This window comes from Diabrotica undecimpunctata, chromosome 6, assembly GCF_040954645.1.
Source record: "Diabrotica undecimpunctata isolate CICGRU chromosome 6, icDiaUnde3, whole genome shotgun sequence".
NCBI classification, from domain to species: Eukaryota; Metazoa; Arthropoda; class Insecta; order Coleoptera; family Chrysomelidae; genus Diabrotica; species Diabrotica undecimpunctata.
In genome coordinates, this window is record NC_092808.1 from 157995090 (window position 1) to 158018143 (window position 23054).

At 32.6% G+C, this 23054-nt stretch overlaps 1 protein-coding gene across 1 annotated transcript in view; it reads left to right on the top strand.

Moving 5' to 3' along the window:
* The window catches only part of LOC140444199 (juvenile hormone esterase-like), an 88512-nt gene that overhangs the window by 35626 nt on the left and 29832 nt on the right, over nucleotides 1–23054 (top strand). The gene's annotated exons all lie outside the window — the stretch shown is intronic.

A 23054-nucleotide genomic window follows, 5' to 3' on the forward strand; every position in this document is an offset into this window, starting at 1 on the left:
TTTTGTCTGCACCACAATAAATTTTGCAGTGATACGTATACCCCTCATTGAAGCACAGCTTAAAGAGTTTGATTCCAAATTTATGTTTCTTTCCTTCCACATATTGGCGAAATTTTAAACGCCCGCGAAAGGATACCATCGTTTCATCTATGCAGATATTTTCGTCTGGTACTATAACTTTTTTAAATTTGGAATTTAGCAACGTTACCAGGGACTGAACTTTGTACAGTCTTTCTTCTACTTGACATAAATCATTATTTGCGAAGTGCCACATACGCAACAAAATTTCGAATCTATTTCGAGACATATATCCTGCAGCTTTTGACCAGTATAAATTCAAATTTCTCCAATAATCAGCCAGTTTAGGTTTATTGTCCAGACCCATCCAAATCAGTACCCCCAAAAAGCAATATATTTCAGTCACGTCTGTGTCTCTCCATTTATGCATTCTTGAAGATGGACCGATGGTTTCTTCAACGATGTTATTCACAATCACCGGATTTGCGTATATGTTGGTTTTTTCGACAATAATGCTGAGAATTTCTTCGTCTACAAAAGTCTACATTTTTCATTTATAGGACTTCTTTTGTTAATCCTATATTTTCTTCAAAATTAAAATTTCTCATATCGCCAAATACTAATCCCCAATCAGCCCCTGTATTTTCTTCTTTCCTTGAAGAATCTTGATTATCTGACTCATCGCTATCTGAACCAAAAAAAAAACAAAATGTAACAGCATGTCAATAGAATATATAAATTTGCATTAAAATGTAGTCGTACATAACATCTTGTGTCATTGGCACATAAACATGACCGTATTGCCCTTGTAATTTTCTACCCTCTCTCGCAAGCTCATTGGGATATAATAAAATAATTACAACATGATATTATATGACGTATGATATGACGTATTTATAACATAAATAACTATTATTTCATTGGCAAATATGTATATAAACTATCAGTTACGGCCCTATATTTATTTATTGATCTTTATTCAGACTTACCCTTAGTCGTTATCCGAGGTCTTTTAGTTGGTAAGTCACTGTTGTTCCGTGAACTCTCTGTTTCGTAGTCAGGATCTTCTTCAGACTCATTCTCAAATTGATCATCATTATCATTACTCATATCTGACATTTCATCCCATAATGCATAAAGCCGGGCCTGTTCTCTCTCATATGATGACATTTTATACAAGAAAAACTACCTTTAGGAATAAATGAACTGCACGATCCAACGTTTAGAGTTGAACTAACAAATACAAGCCAACGTCACGCTACCGTTTTACACAAGATACGACAAGTCTAGACCGTGTATCCGTACGTCTGCGGCGTAGAATAAAAGAATGCTTTTCCAGGCCACGTGTATATTTTTCGTACACTAGTCAAACTACAAAAAATATAATTAAATTATTTAGGAAATGTATCTAAAGTATGTTGATAAACAATTTTAAATACATTTTCATAAAAAAATTAGTGTAGCGCACAGGAACCTTATGGTGAATTTGGTGTGGCAGTCAAAGTGTTAAATATATTTCTTCTAGGATAACATCTACAATAGAAATAAAAAAACATAAAGTTTTTATGAACTATTATTATTTTCTTATGTTAATATTTACAATGGTAATTACAAGTGTTCGTCATGAAGATAATTTTCTACAATTTTATAAAAATATCACTAATAAACTTTTGTATGTAGGAATTCTCATCCTTCAGTAACATATGGGCGATTTTTAAATAAAGAAATACATTGAAATATTATGAAGTAAGATTACTGATCTTTCTAATTGAATTCAACTTTAGTAAATAATTGATAAAGATAAGAAATGAATCAAAATGTAGCAAAATAATAACTTCCACCAATGTTGTAACAAATTTATACTTTTCTTGCGGAGAAATTTTAAACAATTTTACAATTCTAAAGTTAATTAAGTGGTATAATAATGATGAGAGTGAGTTTAGTATTCATTGACATCGCAAAAAATTAGAAGAATTTATTAAACTAAGTCGAGCAAAAGCGGGTTGTATTGGACGTTGTACTGAACGTTGGGTCAGTATTTAGTGAAATCATAATAGAACTATGGTGTTACTACTACCCGAATATAAGATAGAATCCTATTTAGTTGATTCCACCATAAAGTACCAAATTACTCGACCACTAGACTAAACTACTGCTTATGTCTGAAGTAACGGTCAACATTTAAAAAAGTGAGTGAATATAATATAATAATGCTGCTCTATTTCGTAGATTACACAACCAAAACGTAAAACACAATCAAAGTTAAAGTAAACTGAATATTTGATGGATTCGACCGTTACTTGATGGAAATTCATTTTATGTAACAATAAAACACTGAAAACTTTGTTTTCAAACTTCCACAAAATTTATTTTAAATTCTTATCACTACAGCTGTTTCGGCTGATTGCCTTTTCTCAAGTGATCTGTTTTTGGTATGGGTTTACACTTTATAGTCTCTAATGAAATAGTTTGAGGAGGGGAGAACTGTTTGTCTCAAGCTGGTCATTCAGAATTATATCTGTGTTTTTTAATTTGTTGATTTCCATAGATTCTAACAAAGATAGCTTAAGGCCTTTATTTTGAATGTGGAGAATTTTAAATTCGTCATTAAAAGAATGATTATAATCTAGAAGGTGAAGTGCGTATGTAGAATCTATTTTTCTATTATTGAAAGCCCTTTTATGTTCTGCCATTCGTTTATTAAAATTTCTACCTGTTTGACCAATGTAAGTTTTTGGGCAGTCGCCACATTTAAGTTTGTACACACCACTGTGTAAGTGTTTTTTATGTTGGCTCTTGTTGTTTTTAATATATTTGCCTAGGTTGTTATTTGTTCTGAAAGCTGGTGTTATTCCTTTCTTTTTTATGTGTGTGGCTATTTTTGTTGATATTTTGCCTGTATATGTAATCGAGCAGAAGGTACTGGGTTTTTTCTCTGGTGTGGAAATACTAAGTTCAGGGCTTTTTTGTGTAGTTTTTGATTTAACATTTTATTAATTGTTTGTTCGTTGTATCCATTGTTTACTGCTATTTGCTTAATGATATTTAATTCTGTCTCAAAATTGTATTTTGACATAGGAATTGCTGTTAATCTATGTAACATACTATGATAGGCTGCCAGTTTATGTTGTGTGGGATGGGATGATGAATTGTGAATAGTCGTGTCAACTCGACCAATTTTTATCGTATATTAATTCTCTTCATAGTCATATTGAATTTACAATAGAAACAGAACAAAATCAATCCATAAATTTTTTAGATTTAAAAATTACCAGACTTAAAAACAAACATGAATTCTCCATATTTCATAAACCTACCCATACTGACACGACTATTCACAATTCATCATCCCATCCCACACAACATAAACTGGCAGCCTATCATAGTATGTTACATAGATTAACAGCAATTCCTATGTCAAAATACAATTTTGAGACAGAATTAAATATCATTAAGGAAATAGCAGTAAACAATGGATACAACGAACAAACAAATAATAAAATGTTAAATCAAAAACTACACAAGAAAGCCCTGAACTTAGTATTTCCACCACCAGAGAAAAAACCCAGTACCTTCTGCTCGATTACATATACAGGCAAAATATCAACAAAAATAGCCAAACACATAAAAAAGAAAGGAATAACACCAGCTTTCAGAACAAATAACAACCTAGGCAAATATATAAAAAACAACAAGAGCCAACAAAAAAAACACTTACACAGTGGTGTGTAAACTTAAATGTGGCGACTGCCCAAACACTTACATTGGTCAAACAGGTAGAAATTTTAATAAACGAATAGCAGAACATAAAAGGGCTTTCAATAATAGAAAAACAGCTTCTACATACGCACTTCACCTTCTAGATTATAATCATTCTTTTAATGACGAATTTAAAATTCTCCACATTCAAAATAAAAGCCTTAAGCTATCTTTGTTAGAATCTATGGAAATCAACAAATTAAAAAACACAGATATAATTCTGAATGACCAGCTTGAGACAAACAGTTCTCCCCTCCTCAACCTATTTCATTAGAGACTATAAAGTGTAAACCCATACCAAAAACAGATCACTTGAGAAAGGCAATCAGCCGAAACAGCTGTAGTGATAAGAATTTAAAATAAATTTTGTGGAAGTTTGAAAACAAAGTTTTCAGTGTTTTATTGTTACATAAACTGAATATATTTAAATGCTGCGTCCAACGAGAAGAAAGAAACTCAACAGGGCTGCATACTATTGATATTATTAAACAACTTATATTATGAATATATAATGAGAAAAGTACTAGCCGAATGGGATGCAGGAATCACTATAGAACGCAAAAAAAATCAATAACCTAGTACCCTTAGGTAACTAGATACCTAAATTAATACCGAAAAAACAAAAATAGTGATCGTAGACAGAACAAATAATAAATCTATCGCACATACACTAAGTAGCGAATTTAAAAGTAGTAGACAGAATTGTGACCTTGGGCTTCCTGATAACCAACTATATCGATACCTCCTCAGAAATCAAGCGTAGACTAGAAATCGTCCGAACGGCAACAGCCAAATTAATTAAAATATGGAAAGACCTAACAATATTAAGGAATACTAAGCTTAGGTTGTTCAATGTGCTTATTTTTTTATTGGTATATAGGCAGCTGAAATACTTGATATCAAAAAAATCGTTAGAAGTAAGATAGAAAGCTGTGAAATATGGGTCTACAGAACTGTCGTAAACAGAACACAGAACTTACTTGCTATTTCTGGAAGAGCTTCATATCAACAACAGGCTATTAAAAAAAGTAAACCGAACATTCCTAAATTATTTTCATCACATAGCCAGAAGAAAGAAAAAACCGGGACTATGGAACTACTGGTATTAGAAGAAAAGGTTAAAGGCCGAAGACTAAGAGGAAAATCTCCAACATGATGGGCAGACCAAATGGTGACTCTAGTGGGAAAATCCATCCATAAAGCTGTCCATCTGGCACACGATTGAAGCCAATCGAGACAAAGCAATACTGTGGTAGTACAGTGGAGTAAGCTAACAATATTTGAAATGTAGCCTTGACAAGAGCTCGAGGAATGACGAGGAGGAGGAACTTTTGGATTTTTACCTCACATGTTTTTTTGACATTGTGATCGTTTCTAATTTTATCAGTTTGACAGGAATTCCATTCCAAAGAGTTGCATTACTTTATCCAACAATGCTTTGTACAATGCTCCTATATGCTGCTATAAAATATACAAATAGCTGAAAGGTGTCGATATAAAATGCTCGGGTTTTTTTTACGGAGACCTGCCTAAATACAAAAATATTGTCTACTCTTGCCATCCAGGTCTGAATCCACTTTGATATCCGCAAATAATTTTCACAGATTATGGACTCGGAGGTGTGTAAATTATTATGTTAGAGAGTATCTTTTAATCACATTTAAACTGGTCGCCTATCTTGTGTAGTGAGCTATCCTTATCGATTTTTTGTTCCTCAGATACGTGCTCTTCTTCCTTCTATTATCATCAGCAACCTGTTTGCGTCCACTGCTGGACATAGGTCTCCCTCAACTCTTTCTATCTATCTGTGTCTTGACGAATCTGACGACATGTCCTGCCCAATACCATTTTAGCAACGCGATTTTTTCGAAGGCGTCTGAATCTTATTCACTACCTTTTTTCTTCTTCTTCTTCTTCTTCTTTATATGTAGACGTGACTCTGTCTGTTTTTCAATGTGCCTCCAGTAAGTTGTCGTTCCATCGTTTCCGTGGTCTTCCTACTCATCTATACTTTACTGCTGTATTTGTTGTCATTTGGCTTATATGATCGTTTCATTCGACTCTTCTATTTCTTACCCAGTTCTTGATATTCTCCACTTTGCATCTACGTCGTATATCTGTACTTCTATCTCTGTCCCATAGTGTCTTGCCATCAATTTTTGCAAGTATTATCATCGGTGCTGTTTCTAACATCCTTTTTGTCTTTGTTTTTCTAACTAATTTTTTGTGAGTGTACCGCTCCATAAGTGAGTACAGGTAACACACATTCATTGGTCAAAAAATTTTCTTTTGGGCTTCTTCTTAGTCGTTAACCTGATGCAGGTATCGTGATATCATGAAGCTATTAGCTAAATTTCCCAATGTTCCTCCACGTTTTTCTATCTTCTGCCATTCTAGCACATTCTGACAATGGAACGCCAATGGTAGCAACAATATGGTCCGTGTATCGTGTGGGAGATCTACCTCTATTTCTTTTGCCTTCTACTTCTCCCTGGATGGTAAGTTTTTCAAGATCATTTCTTCGAAGCACGTGTCCAAAATAGCTTATTATTTGTTCTGATATTTGTGTTCTTAGTCTTTTCTTTATGTTTAGTTGGTCCAGTATGGATTTATTCATGGGTCACCCATGGTATTCTCAGCATTCGTCTCCAGCAGTACATCTCAAATACATCTATGTTCTTTTTGTCTTTCTTAGTAAGGGTCCAGCATTCCGATGCATAAGTAAAAACTGGAAAAACTAGACTTCTTACTAGTCTCATTTTTGTATCGGTAGTTATTTCATTTCCAAATTTTTGTTAATTTTGCCATAGCGCTTTTTGCGATTGCTGACCGCCGCTTTATTTCTTCAGTACAGCCTCCTTTGTTGGTTATTAATGAGTCCAGATACACAAATTTATCTACAACAGCGATATTGTTTATTGTTTATATTTGTTCTTTTGGGCATATGGGTCCAATTTAAATACATAGTTTAACTTACCAAACGCTGTCTAGGCTAATCCTATGCGAGGTGAGAGCTCACCATCTATATTTCTAGAATTCTACTGTAATTTCATCAGTTTTTGGTGTTTTTTTGCTCTTTATTTTTTTAAGAGCTTTAATTGTTTCGTGTACGGTTAGTGGATTGACTTTGTTCTAATAATATACTCTCAAACTGAGAATAAGGATATATAGAAAAAAAATTATGTATGTTCCTACTGATTTATACACTATTTATATAAATATGATAATGAATCTAATTTTAAATTAGCATTATTGTACGATTTTGCTACATCCTGGTGCATTAAAAATACCATCGACAAAATTTGAATAACGGTTTTTTATAAATACTCAACAATCTTTATCAGCTGTCAAATATATTACTCATCGTGGCCATATATTATTGAAAGGATGTATTATGTTTAAAATATAAAATAATTTTTAATTTAAATGTAATAAAAGTTTGCCCTGTCGACTTACAGTTTTCCCAACGTTTGTTTAAGCATATGGCCAGAAGAGTATCTTTCATATGCTACTAAAAAAAGGTTAATCCGAATGAGCAAAGATACTGGTTAGGTCTGTGCGATAACCACTGCGGTGGTGAAGATTTAGGAGACATTCGTTGTACTTTCCGAGTTTGAATTTGTAATAACACTTTATTGATACCGATTCGAGCACGGGAAGTTTAACGAATTTGTCCTCCTAGGCCATATATTTTAATAACCATATAGGTTTAATAAGTAATATTAAATTTGGAACTAGATTTTATTGTCCACTGAAATCAACGTTTTAGTCAAATCATTAATGCCTCTGTCCCGTTTTACGTTTTGAGTCTTGATAAACGCAAGGGTTTCCTGCAGAAACGTTGGTTTCAATGGACAATAAAATCTAGTTCGAAATTTAACTGGACAGAAATAGAAAGAAGAATAATATTAACAAAAAAAGTAATATCCTGTCACAAAGGAATCATGTAAAATAAGAAAACTTTAAAGAAAAGAAAATTTAATATACAGGGTGGTCCTTAAGTAATTGTACAAAAAGAAACAGTAGATTCTACACTTTAAAATATTGCGATTTATGCCAAATTGCTTTAATAAAATGTTGATATTAAGAAAGATACAGGGTGTTAAAGTACAAAATTCAAATTTTATTTTTCGCTATAACTTTCATGCTTGTGAACATTTATGTATAAAAATTTTCAGCTGGGTACTTTTAAATATGAGAAATTATAATTTGATGCACACTTTGATGTAACTTATAGAGGGCGCCATTTATGCCACATATGTTGTATAAATTTGCACTAAACTTTTTTGCTCTTTAAGTTACCTGTATTTGGGATAAAAACTATTAAAGATACATTATTTTAACAAAAAAAAGGTATACTTGTTAACAACTTCAAAACTTAACAGTTTTCGAGATAATCGCATTCTAAAAATCAGCTGCATAATTCTGATTTAAGGCAATTACTACAGGCAACGAAGAAAAAATAGACAAAAACATTAAGACTTCTGAATTTTGGTATAAAATACCTTTAACTAAACTTAATAGTAAACGAAATATTAAATAAAATGAATATATCACCAGGATAATTAATAATAGGATTTGACAAAATAACAGAATACTAGGATTTTACATCAAACATTTTACGTTTTGGTTTTAGACGCATTTCAAAGTTTCTCTTAAAAATTTAAATATTTAAACTATTATTTCTTTAGTTCTGAACGTGTAAATAGTGAATAATATTAAAATCAAAATCCTGTTCAAAGTTAAATGTGACAGTGTACTGAAAATCGTAGAATTCTGTGAGTACAAAACTGCATTATTAATAACCTTAAAATCAGAAGTTTAAAAGGCAAAATATTTTATCGATTTCAATTCAACTTATCGATTATTGACAACAACTTTTTGCTGGTTCTTGCTACTAACAAGTAATTAGGCTAGGCTGCTGTTTAATTTTATTAAGTGGCCAAGTCCGGCTTTAGATCCTCTGTGCCAATGTACGTAAATTCTCAGCGGGAAGATGGATGAACCGGAATCAGCTGCTACCTCACGAAATATACCCACTACGTCACATATATCTTACTCCAATGCATTAAATAGTTTCAAATATCCTTCAAAAGACCAAGGTATTATACTTTCAACCATACAAGGAATAAAAGTTTTCGAATATATAAAAGCTGTTGGATCAATAGTACAGCCCAAAAATGTTGTTTGGGCATCCAAAATATCAAACAACCGCATCTGCATCTACCTCTCCTCTAAATATGTAGTTGATCAATTTCTTAGCTCCCACAAATATATAAATATTGATGGTAACCAGATTGAAGTAAGAAGACTTATAACCCCCGCCCAGAGACTCATCATATCTAATGTATGTCCTACTATACCTAATAGCTTAATTGAAGAGCACTTAAAAACTATGGGTATAAAATCCGCCTCCAATATGACGTTTCTACGAGTAGGCATGCAAGACTCAGAATACAGCCACGTACTCAGCTTTAGGAGGCAAATGTTCATAAGTCCTTTAGAAAATGCATCAATTCCTGACTCATTTCTAATCTCATTCGACAATACATCATATCGACTATACATTTCCATAGATGGTTTAAACTGCTCCAGATGCAAGATTGTCGGACATCAAGATTCTGACTGTCCTTCTTTATCATCATCAAGCAACTCAATTAATCAAATGGAAACTGACCACCACGTGAATATACATAACTCTACCAATGAAAAATATAATCAGCTACAAGATCAACCACGAAACCAATACCAAGAAGATACCGAAACATTAATGGAACCAGAACCCAATACCATACAAAATCACGCATCAGCTACAAAAGACCAAACCACTTCCTCACAAACAAACAATGAATTACAAATCTTGAATCAACCAAAAATATTCCAAGATAATTCCTTAGTAATTGAAAGCGATAGAAAAAGCACTAAAATTACTCCTGCAACTAAAAGACAAATATCCTCTCCTGAAATTCTTGAAAATGACCTACCTCCTCCCGATACTCAAAAACCTAAGAAAAAGCCTAAAACCCAAGAAGATATTTCAATTATTCTAAATCAAATTAAAGAAAAAATTGAAAATAGAAACCCTTCCTTTACACTTACTTTTCATGAAATATGTGATTTTCTGGCAAATTCCCTTCACTCAAAACATCCTGAAGTCATTGTTAAAAATTATTCAAATGAAAGCCAAGAAATAAAAGAAATTTTAAACTTTATATATTCCCAAATACAAAATAAAACTTTAAAAAACAATATCACCAGATTGAAGAAGAAACTGCTTTTCAACAGTCCTTCTTCTACTGACGAAACTGACCAAGAATCAAGTTCTCAACAATAAATAGTTAACACATAAAGAGTTAATGGCCAGCACATTCATATTACAGTGGAACCCCAACGGTTATTTTACACATATAGAATCCATTAAGCTTCTTATACACGAATATCTTCCTTTAGTCATATGCCTAGAAGAGACCCATTTCAAGCACCAAAGTGTGACATTAAAAAATTATGTTCCTTTTCTAAGAAACCGAGTTGCAGATCACTCAAGCGGCGGAACAGCAATTTTTGTAAGGGATGACATAGAGTCAACTGAAATACAACTACAAACAAATCTCGAAATAGTTGCAGTGTCAGTCACCCACAAAATGAAAATCAATATTTGCAATGTATACTTACCTCATCCTACTGATTTAGACATAACTGAACTAAGCAATGTTTTAAACCAAATTCCACACCCAAAAATAATATTAGGCGATTTTAACTGTCACAACAGTACTTGGGGAAGTAACAAAACCGACAAATGTGGCAATCTCCTAAATAATCTCATTGATAATTTAAATTTAGTCTTACTAAACACTGGCAAATCTACTAGGTTCAATTCATACAATGGTACATTTTCTGCCATAGATCTCTCTTTATGCAGTCCGTCGCTAGCTCCTTTATTATATTGGGACACATTGGGGTATTTATATGATAGTGATCACTTCCCTATCACGATAACCATAAACACTAATGATAAATCAACTTTTCCAATTCACCAGACATGGCAAATAAAGTCAGCTGACTGGAATTTATATCGAACACTGATAGAAGAACAAACAAACAAATATAATTTAACCAATAACGCAAACCAAAACCTGGAAATATTTAATAACATTATTATTTCTGCAGCAACAATCGCAGTGGGAAAAACAAAATCGAGTCAAAGGCAGCCAGTTCCTTGGTGGAATAACGAAATTGCACAAGCACTCACTTTGTCTAAACACGCTTTTAACGTTTACAAGAAACATAAAACTATCGAAAACCTTTTAAGGTTTAAAAATCTCAGAGCTCAAAGCAGACAATTAATCAAAAAAGCAAAACGAGAAAGTTGGAAAAAGTACGTTTCTTCAATAAATCCTTCCACTCCCTTAGGCAACATATGGAACAAAGTCCGTAGAATAAAAGGTACAAAATACTTTCGAGGTATAGATACTCTATCATATAATAACCAAATGCATTCAAACAAAGAAGATATTCCAGAAATACTAGCAGATATATACGAACGTAATTCTAGTGATTCTAATTACAGCCTATCCTTTCTAGAGCACAAAAAACTAACGGAGTCTTCAAATATACAAATCACAGCGAGCGGCAATCCAATAAACAAACCAGTAAGTCTTCAAGAATTAGAATTTTGTTTAAGTGCTAAAAATTCGAGTCCAGGACCTGATGATATCCACCCTCTTTTCTTACGAAATCTTCCTCTGAATGCAAAGCTAATATTAGTTGATATTTTTAATAATATTTTTATTCATCATGACTTTCCTGATCTATGGTCGCAAGCAACTATAATTCCAATCCTTAAATATAATAAACCAAAAGACGATCCAAATTCCTATCGTCCAATATCACTTACGTGTTGTACCTGCAAACTTTTAGAAAAAATCCTTAATTATCGTCTTAAATGGTACCTCGAAAACAATAACCTAATAAGTATCAGACAAAGTGGATTTCGTACGGGTAGATCCACAACAGACAATCTAATAACACTTGAATCAAGTATACATGAATCCTTTCTGCACAACCAAAAACTTATTGCCGTGTTTTTTGACATAAGAAAAGCGTTTGACACAACATGGAGACATCTTATACTAAAAACACTTCAAGAATGGGATGTTCAAGGGCACATGTTGTCCTTTATTAAGAATTTTCTAGAAACACGAACTTTTCGAGTCAGAACCAATGGATTTACATCCTCCAGACGAGTACTTCAAAACGGCACTCCACAAGGATCTACTCTAAGTCCTACTCTTTTTCTAGTTGCAATAAATAGTATTATACATAAAATAAAACTACCTGTATTTACTAGCCTATATGCAGATGACTTAGTCATTTATCTAAGAACAAACAATGTAACTCTGGGAACACATATACTGCAAACTACCTTACACACAATTGAAAGCTGGTCGCAAAACACGGGTTTTATATTCTCTAGTGAAAAGACACGTTATTTAATTTTTAGCAAAAGAAAAAATTATCCTAATGTTCAATTAACACTAAATGGAGTTGTTTTGAAACAAGCAGAAGAAATAAATTTCTTAGGACTTTCTTTTGAACGTAACTTAAACTGGGAAACCCACATCACCAATCTGCAACGTTCTTGCCAATCCAGAATTAATCTACTAAAGATGCTGTCAAATACCTCTTGGGGGGCAGATACAACAACCTTACTTACTCTATATAGATCACTAATACGAAGTAAACTAGACTACGGCTGTTTATGCTACGATACTGCTAACAAAACATCTTTAAAAAAACTTGACTACATTCAAAATATGTGCTTGAGATTAGTTTTAGGTGCCACAAGAACTAGTCCAGTAAGTAGCTTACAAGTTTTGGCTAATGAACTGTCCTTAAGCCAACGAAGGCAACTCCTATCACTAAATTACGTTGCCAGAATTTCAGCAAACAACAGCAACGTAACCTACTCAACAATACTTTGCAGAACAAATATAACGTCCGATCTTTACAGAAACATTGCAATAAAAAAACTACCATTTCCCGAACGAATAAAACGTATTGGTCTTAATTTAGAACAGTTCAGTCTTACTATGCCTATTCATGTAAATGTTCCTCCTTGGATGATTAAACATCCAAAAATAGACACGTCTTTAAAAGAACTCCCGAAACATTCCACACATCCTTTCCTTATACAGCAAGCTTATAAAAATGTAATATCCAAATACCCAACAACCCATCAAATCTTCACTGATGCTTCCAAATGTCATGAAGGACATGCTGCAGCCTACATCTACGAAAACGTCAAGTCTACCATACGAATCCCAACAAATTGTTGTATATATACCGGAGAACTTACGGCAATTCATCAGGCCGTGAAAAAATGTTGTTCTATCAATGAAAGCAAATTTGTTATCATCACCGATTCAATGAGCGCATTACTTGGAATAAAACAGCTATATACAACTCACGCCATACTTCTCAAGATCAAAGAAGAGTTATCTTATCTACAGACTCAACAAAAAGATATTTCCTTTATCTGGGTACCTTCCCATATGGGAATAAGTGGTAATGAGGAAGTGGACTCTCTGGCAAGCAATGCAACCACCGACCAAAGTATTGCTATCATAAATCAAATGCCTTGGACTGATCACAAAGTAAATATCAAAGCCCACGTATACAGAGCGTGGCAAACTACTTGGGATCACACTGCTAATAAACTCAAAGAATGTCTAAGTCAAGTAGGAACCAAACTCATCTTACCAAATAATAGAAAAGACCAAGTCATCATTAACCGACTCCGAATAGGACATACTTTCCTTACACACAAGCATATCTTCAACCAGGAGGCTGCTCCGTTGTGTACCAAGTGCAATACTCAGTTGTCAGTGAAACATATAATTGTTGAGTGTCCAGTGTACCAGAACGAAAGAATCGCGTGTGCCCTTAGTGATAATTTAAAAAGTATACTAACGTCAAATTTACAGTCTTTATTAAGTTATCTTAAAATGACTAAACTATATACCAGATTGTAAAAAATATTTTTTTATGCAACAATATGTATCTTACTGTTTGTGTATGTCCCCCCGCTAATAACCCTTAGTGGTTGATGCGGGTATATTTGTTTAAATAAAAAAAAAAAAAAATTTTACGTTTTATGTTAAATTAAAGTCAGAATCAAAACATTTTGTTTACAAACCAAATTAAGAAATAGTTAAACTAAATAACATAACCTTGTGTCAAAGTAAGTGTTCAATATGTCCACCATTTTCTTTAATTCATTTGTCAATATATTCCATAAAAGGTCGTCTCATATTAAATAGCATCATTGCTTCTAAAGAAACTGCTGCAGTATTTATTTCTTCCCATAGTTGGTTGCGAATGTTTATGGGATTCTTATAGACACGTTGTTATAATGCGCCCCATACACCAAAATCAAGCGGATTAAATTCGGGGCTACGTGGTGGCTATAATGTATAATGGATGAATATATTCTTTTGGATACATATCCAAATCTTATGCTATATTATGGACCTACATCTTATTTGTCGCAGAAGTTAAATAATGTATTAAACTGTGATGTATCTCGTTTATTGGTTACTTATATACACACGGAATAATCTATCGATGGCATTACTTATTTATATGATTACGTTACAGCTTACGAGTAACTACTCGTATAATTACATCTCGAACAAATGGACTATTATGGACTAACGAACTAATATTATGCTAAACTAAATTGCCTGTGTGTTTACTATATTTATAACAATATCGGTTATTAGGATAATGATGATGTTTTTGTAAAAATGCTGAGTCTTTCACGTTAGATTTGTAGCAAAAGTATTATGAAACAGGACACATATGTGTTATTCAATACCTGTTCTAGTTTCTATTTGTCCTAATAAAAATGGGTAAACAATTTACGTAATTAACAATAAGTATTCTTTTCAGATTTTTTATTAATTAAATAAATATATCAATATCTCACCATATTGCCAAGGAATATGACTACCACGACCAATCCAATGTTCAAAAAAGTTGCATTTAATTATGTTCTAACTGCCTTCTCTCTAGAATGTGGTGGTGTACCATCTTGCATAAACCACATATTTTGGGTTTTTAGCATTTTACAATAGAGAAAAAGTAATACAACGCCATTATAGAAACTTAAGAAGCGATAGCAAAGGGAAATTGTAAACATGATGACGGCTAACATCTGAATACGGACACGGCACCTAAAGAAGAAGTTGAAATATCTTTTCTCCAATAAGACATTTATCACCCATAACAAACGCATTTTGTGATGTTAAATTATCATCTTTGAGTTGTTTTAATAAGAATAAATTATGAATTATGCTTATCTACGGGTATTCAGTGCTTTACCGCACAAATATCAAACTAAGAATTATTGTGCAGCTGACTTATAAAATGCATTTATCTCGAAAACTGTTGAATTTTCAGGTTACTAACAAGTATACCTTTTCTTTGTAAAAATAATGTATCTTTAATATTTTTTAATACGAATAGAACTAACTTAAAGAGCAAAAAAGTTAGGCGCAAATTTATGCCACACATGTGGCATATGTGGCGCCCTCTATTAGTTACATTAAAGTATGTATAACATTATAATTTATCCTACTAAAAAGCATCCAAATGTAAATTTTTGTCCAAAAATATTTACCAACGTAAAAGTTATAGCGAAAAATAAAATTTTAAATTTCCACTTTAACACCCTGTATCTTTCTTAATATCAACATTTTATTAAAGCAAGTTGGCTTAAATCGTAATATTTTAAAGTGCAGAATCTACGGTTTCTGTTTGTACAATTACTTAAGGACCACCCTGTATATAAAACTACAATAGTTTATTGTATTAATCTAAGGAGAATAACCGAGAAATAAATAAGTAAGATACTGCTGAAATAAATGCAATTAAAAGATTGGGTTTGATTTGCATGGAAATTTAAGAAAATATAGAGTCAGAAATGACACTATTAAAAAAATTATTGGGACTGAAAGAATCCAGTAACAACCAAACCAAAAAATTTCACATGATACACATGAAATTCATATTTACAACAGACTTCTCATTGAAAACATAACCTTAATTGTCTCTGCCTTTTATTTGAGGGTGTTTTAGGACATTTCCCATTAGGTTTGTGTTATTTTGTACTATTTTGTGGTGTTTTAGGCAATTAGTGAGTCTGTTTCGTTTAATTCCATTATGGATATTAAGCCTAAGAAGCGTGAATGGATTATCACGTTAAGTGAGCACATTTCTAGGTCACAAATAGAAATCGCAAGAACCTGTGGAGTAAGTCAGGGGGTAAGTAGTAAGCAAAATTTTAAAGCGTAAACTAGAAACGGGATCAATGGATGTAAAAAGTATAAAAAAATTCAGAAGAAAGTGAAAATCAACATCAGCAGATGAAAGATTTTTACTTTGAAAGAGCAAATTCGACTCAACAAAACAATCCAAGAGCTTCAACAAGATCTAGCATCATCAGGTGTAGTAATTATTGACACAACTGTTCGAAAAAGACCGTTGGAGAATGGTAGAGCTGCAATGCGTCCACAAAAAAAAAACAGCTTCTAACCGAACGCATAAAAAAAAACAAACGTTATTGTCAGCCAAAAAATACTCTAATTGGACTCTAGACGACTGGAAAAAAATCCTATTTACAGATGAATTTTACTTTATTGAAAATAAAGAATGAAAACCTTACACCATCTCATATTGATTAAACTGTCAAAAACAGTAGAAACCCAGTCAGAAAAATATTTTGGGGATGTGTTTCATACATGGGAGTTGGATCTTTGGTACCAATCGAAGGCATGATGAACAGCTAAAAATACAAATCCATGTTGGAGAGAAAATGCAAATCCATGTTGTCCAGAGCTCCAAAAATGTCAGTTCCAAGAAGGAGCGATTCTTCAACAGGACTCTGCTCCCTGTCACAAGTGAAAGCAAATAATGGAATTTTTCAAAAATAAGAGGATTAACGTTTTAGGTTGGCCCGGTAATTAGCCACACCTCATTCCTATTGAAAATTTAAGGGCCATTTACAAAGTTTAACTGCGTAAAATTGATAGTACTACAAAAATAAAAATGATAGAAGCGGTCATTCAGGTTTGGTTTTGAGATGATCTGGGATATTTGAGAACTGTCAGAAGCTCGCAAAATATATGCCAAAACGGGTAAAAACAGTAATTGCAGCCAAAGAGGGACATATTTCGTACTAAATATTAATTTAAGTTTACCTTTATAATTTTGTAAAAATAAATTTTTTTTCTAAATAAACTCTTTTTTTATTAACACAGTTTATGATTCCAGTAATTCGCATAGTACTGTAAGTATATAATAAACTGGTCACTGACAGAAAAGAAAAAAGCCGAAGACTGTACCTAAAACATAAATAATTGGATTGGAAAGATATAGGATTTTATAAATTTATTAGTTGTTTTTGCACAAAAAAAAAACAAACTGCAAAGATACATCAAATTGCAAAAATATAAATCATATAAATTTGTTCATTTAATTTTAACAAAATAACTCCATACGATTGTGTAATATAAATTTGATAAACAAGGATATGTGAAAATCGACAGAGCAAATAAATAAATTTTACAAACTCAACAAACACCATTTTTTTATGATTGATAACAATATGTCTACATATAGTCAACATGTAATAATAATTACAATGAATTTCCTAAAATTTCATCTAGTGTGCCTCTAGAAATATAAAACGAGTTACTATGTACAGCCTTCCAAGAGGTTGGGTTGTCATCACACATAACTTAGTACACTTAGACCAGTTTTTGTTTTCAATTAAATACAATGTTTCCACCGGCTGTTTTTTTAAAGAGAAAGTATAAATTTTTAGGAATATTTTTTATCAATTTAAGTAAATTATTTATAATAGTATTTATTATGGCACCCTATAATTGTTTTGATAAGCCGCTCTGTGCGTATCCATGGTAGATGTACCTTGAAACGATGCCAGCGTGCCTAGCGGCGAAATATAACAAAACTGGAAATGCCTTTTACGCACCAATTTTATCAAAAATGGGTGGAAATAAATGTTGCATATCTATTTGTGGTAATAATGGCAAAAATTGGGAAAAGAAGAAGATGGATTCGTGCAAGTAATTTTTTTTATTTTTTAGTGCTAACGGTTCAGATTGGACTCCAAAATCTTATGATCGAATTGGCAGTGCTCATTTCGTCGGCAATACAATCTTTGAAAATGAGTGAAGTCGAAATTATATTTCTTTAATGATATTTGATAAGATTTCTAGTTATCTTCAGCCTGCCTGATGACTTGAGCTTTTATTTCGTAACTTTTACTATTATTGTTTTTAATTACATGCTCTTCCACATGGCAAACGTGATTTGTCAGTACTAGATTTTTCCCTTTCTTTGCCGTTTGGGGTTGAAAAGATAAATTATGATGAATGTGCTGTTATTAAGACAATGCTTTTCCTTTCGTTGTCTGCAATTTAAGTATTTCAATATTATATTGTCTGGACTTTTGCGTTGTTCTGAGCTATTCATCACCATCCAGCCTCAAGAGTCCACTGCTGAACATAGGCCTCTTCCTCATGTTTCCAACCCCGTCTATCTTGCGCCGCTCTTATCCAGTTTTTATTGAGTCTTCTTAAATCGTCAATTCATCTTGTAGGTGGTCGACCGACGCTTCTCTTGTCTTCCCTTGGCCTCCATTCCAATAACCTCTTTGTCCATCGCCCATCTGTCATTCTGGCTATGTGTCCTGCCCATCTCCATTTTAGTCTGGCTATCTTCTCGATGATGTCAGTCACTCCGGTTCTTCTCCTGATGTTTTCGTTGGTTATTCTGTCTCGCAGAGTTATTCCTAACATGGACCGCTCCATTCTTCTCTGCGTGACTCTCATTTTGGTTACTGCTGCTTTTGTTAAGGTAAGTGTTTCTGCTCCGTACGTCAAGACTGGGAGGACGCACTGATCAAATACCTTTCTCTTTAGGCATGTGGGCAGCTCACTTTTAAAAGTTTCTCTCAGTTTTCCAAATGCTGCCCACCCAAGGCCGATTCTTCTCTTCAGTTCATGAGTCTGGTTATCCCTGCCAATCATAATTTCATGTTCCAGGTATTTATATCTATCTACGAGTTCTATTTCTTTCCCACCAATACTAATGTTCTGGTTGGGTACCAAATTGGTCATGATTTTTGTTTTCGAGATATTTATATTTAAACCTACATTTTCTGTAGCCAGAACGAGTTCCTGTACCATCTCTCTTGCCATACCTAGATCTTCAGCTATTATAAGTATATCATCGGCGAAACATAAGTTGTTTAGATATTCTCCATCTATTTTTATTCCCTTTGTCATCCAATCCAAATTCTTAAAAGCATGTTCTAGCACCGTATTAAAAAGTTTAGGTGGCATTGGGTCTCCTTGTCTAACCCTCCATTCTATTTTTATGCGATTACTGTTAGTATTTAATCTGACAGTGGTTGTTGCCTGCAGGTATATTTTGTATAATAATTTAGTATACCTATAATCTAGCCTGCATTCTTTAAGCGCCTGTAATATTTTGCTTAGCTCAACTGTGGCAAAGGCTTTGTGAAAATCGATAAATATTAGAACTAGAGGTTTATTGTATTCCACTGCTTTCTCTATTAGGGTTTTTATACTTTGTAGATGGTCATTTGTTCCGTAACTTTTTCGGAATCCTGCCTGTTCCCTTGGTTGATAAGTCTCTAATTTTCTTTCCATTCTCTTAACTAGTATTCGCGTAAACAACTTATATATATGGCTGAGGAGGCTAATCGGTCTGTAATTCTCTAAATTTGCTTTGTCTCCTGCTTTGTGTAATAGAATCATAGTAACGTTGTTCCAGTCTGTTGGAATATTGGCGCTGTGAAGGCAGATATTGAAAAGTTGTTTAATTTTTTTCAAGTAATACATCCCCTCCAATTTTTAGTGCTTCTGAGCTATTACTGCATAATTAAACCTTATGTTACTTACTTCTTTTGTTATTTTTGGACCTTTTTCATTTATTCTATCGTCCTTGGATGGATCATCGTCAAAAAGTGTCTAAATGTATTCTTTCCATCTCTTCAGCTGAGTTGTAAGACCAGTAAAGAAAAAAAGAAGAAGAAGAAGATATCATGTCCAAATAGGAAGTGGGAAAAATAACTATCTGGTACGACCATACGAGTAGATTGATAAGTAATAGATTAACAACAAATTTAGAAACAAATATGAACGATAATTCATGGCAAAATAAGAAACGGTTTAAGAATATTGCAATTAGTGATCCAGAGTGTTGAAGTAACTATTCTCCATGTATATTAGTAACACCTACATAATCATAAATGTTGCAACACATCTAGATAGTTTATCGTATGTCATTGATTAGATCTATCACGTCAAATTTATAGAAAAACAACTTAAAAATTTATATTTCTCATAAATGCAGCTGTGTTATGTGGTTTATTTAATTTTTATTCAGTTCCTATACATTTTCAATAAGTCTCTATCCACTTTTTTATAGTTTAGCACCAGAAATTAAACAGGAATAGAATGCTTCGTTTCTTAAAAAAGTTTTAAGTGGTTTTTGATTTATTTACACTATAAGAGTTCATTCAGGCGGCATTACCGTTTCATTAAATCGATGAGGAGTAATGTACCTTAGATTTTATTTCTGCTTTTATTGAATTCTGTATTGACGGTGTCGGTGGATGACGGTCGAGTGCAAGAATTACTCTTGAGACAGTTTTTTATCAGTAATTTTTACTTTATCTTAATTTATTTGTAAATCCACTATTTCATAATATCTTTTACCAAATTTGTGACAATAATCTATAACAGCTTGAGTTCAGTGGCTTTTTTTAAGATCTTCATACAAACTGTTTCATTTATACGTCAAAATATTTTAACTGCATAATTTTGATGGCGCAATATATCGTCAGGAAAATAACCACAAATAATACTAAGATATAGCGCATTAAAAAAACACTTTTTTTGTCGTAAATAAACATTGTAACCTTTATATTCACTTTTGATTACATTTCCCTAATCTATGATCAAAAATAACACCAGATTCTTGTTCAATGTCATTAAAAACACAAATAAATCATATATTCATACTTTAGAACACCCTGTATACATTTTTATACTTCTAAGTAACTTTTTAATGTGAAAATTCTCAGAAATAATTACGATTCAGTTTATGACGGAATTTGATTAAACAGAATCAACTGTCACAATTAGTTATTTTCCAAACATGTTCAACGTAATTTCCCAAAAATAAACATGCATTGAATTTTTTACACATATTTACCACCCTTATTCCTTTAGCGTTGCTCGCATCCCCCGACAATTTTACATATTTAACCCCCAACCATATTAATTTACCAGTCTCTTAACCGCCGAACGGATATTCCAAGCAGAAATAAAACGCAAGTCTTTACTCGTCATTTCACTTCATCAGTCCCGTTAACTTTTCATGGAAGGGAGATTTTTCGAAGGTCAAACCATTTTCAATTTAACATAGCGATTTACAATTTTTTAAATTTTTACCAAGTTTTTTATGGTAGTAGTTATTTAAAACCTTAATAATCTAGGTACGAATATATATCACAAAACAAATTTTAAATTCGAAAATGCTGTTTATTTCTTTCAGATTCTTTCATTTTAAACTCAAATGTCGTTGGTGTATTGTTATTGGAATAAAGAAAGAACACCTGTTGTTATGTTAAGATACAAATTAGGTCTAAAACCAAACCCTAGGAAAAATTGCTTAAAACCTATAATAGAAGAACAGAATATATTTCCTTCTTATCAATTTGGTTTTAGAGTAAAACATTTAACCATAGAACAGGTTCATAAACGCAGATCATGGTAAAGGCATGAGACATCATGGTAAAGGTATTAGAAAAGAGGAAAGTTGACATCAGGACTTTGATGTAAAAAGTTGGCATAAAGGTCTAAATTACAAGTTAAATGTATTATTACTACACTAGTATTCAAACCAAATAAAGTCCTATAATAATGAAATGATATCGGAGATGCATAGAAGATTCGCATTCTCCACATTCTGACAAGATAATTTCAGAGAAAAGAAGTTTGTGGTGGTGTAGTGCTAGGTCGAATATTTTATTTAGTGTACACCAGATATATTTCTATCCTTAGACGTGACAGTGGTGCAACGTTTGCTGATGATATTGCTATTTTGGCTATTGGAGAAGACCATGGAGTAGCTAAGAGGAAATTTTAAACATATATAGACCCGATTCATACCTGTACAAAAACATGACATAAAAATTTGAATCAAAGTCAATGTCAACTTTATTAATAAAAAGCCCAACACATTCACATCAGAATCAATAACGCTTGGATTGAATCCAATCTCATCGCTCGTTATATGTTCCCATCGCATTTCTAAAAATAAATTTGGTATCTTTGAGATCTTCTTCGCACTTGAGTCTAATTCTGTTGTAGAGCATTCTTAGGAAAAACTTAAGAATGTGGCTCATTAGGCTAATTAATTGATATTCTGAGCATTTTGTAGCATTTTATAGTGTTTTTTAGGTATTGTAAAAAAGATATACTTGAGCCAGTCTGCGGGAAACACTTCAGTGTTATATATTGCATTAAAAAGTTTTACTAGTCTTTTTATGTCACCTTTATCAATTAGCTTCAGCAACTCAGTTGGTATGTAATCTGAAGCGCAATCTTTCCTAATTTTAGCATTTTTTAAAGCATGTTCTACCTCTGATTTCATAATTTCTGGTCCGTCAGTACAATTTTGGTGAAAATCGGTAATATTATTTCTGTCATCTTTAAACTAGTCTGATATATATAGTTGCCATTCTCTTCTTATTTCGTTCTCATTTACAATAATTTTGTTGTTATTGTCAACTTGTACAGAGGGAAATTTTTTTTTTTTAATATGTTGTTTATTTCTTTTACTTTTTTTTGTACATCAAAAAAAGTCGCGCCTAGATACCACATCCTCAATTTCCTCGTACCTTTCTCTCATCCATTTTTGTTTGGCTAATTTGCTCGATAAAGTCGACATTATTTCATCACTTTTGAAATGTCTTCTGTCATTTATTGATTTTTCTTGATTAAGTTACTTCTATAATCATTGTTTGAGAAGATTTCGTTAACTTGGTTAATTCATTCCATAATCGTTTGGATCTGCTAGTTCTTAAGAGATTACCTTTTAACGAAATCGTATACAAAGGTTCAAAATGTTTCATCAAAATCAGCCGGCTTTTGAAGATT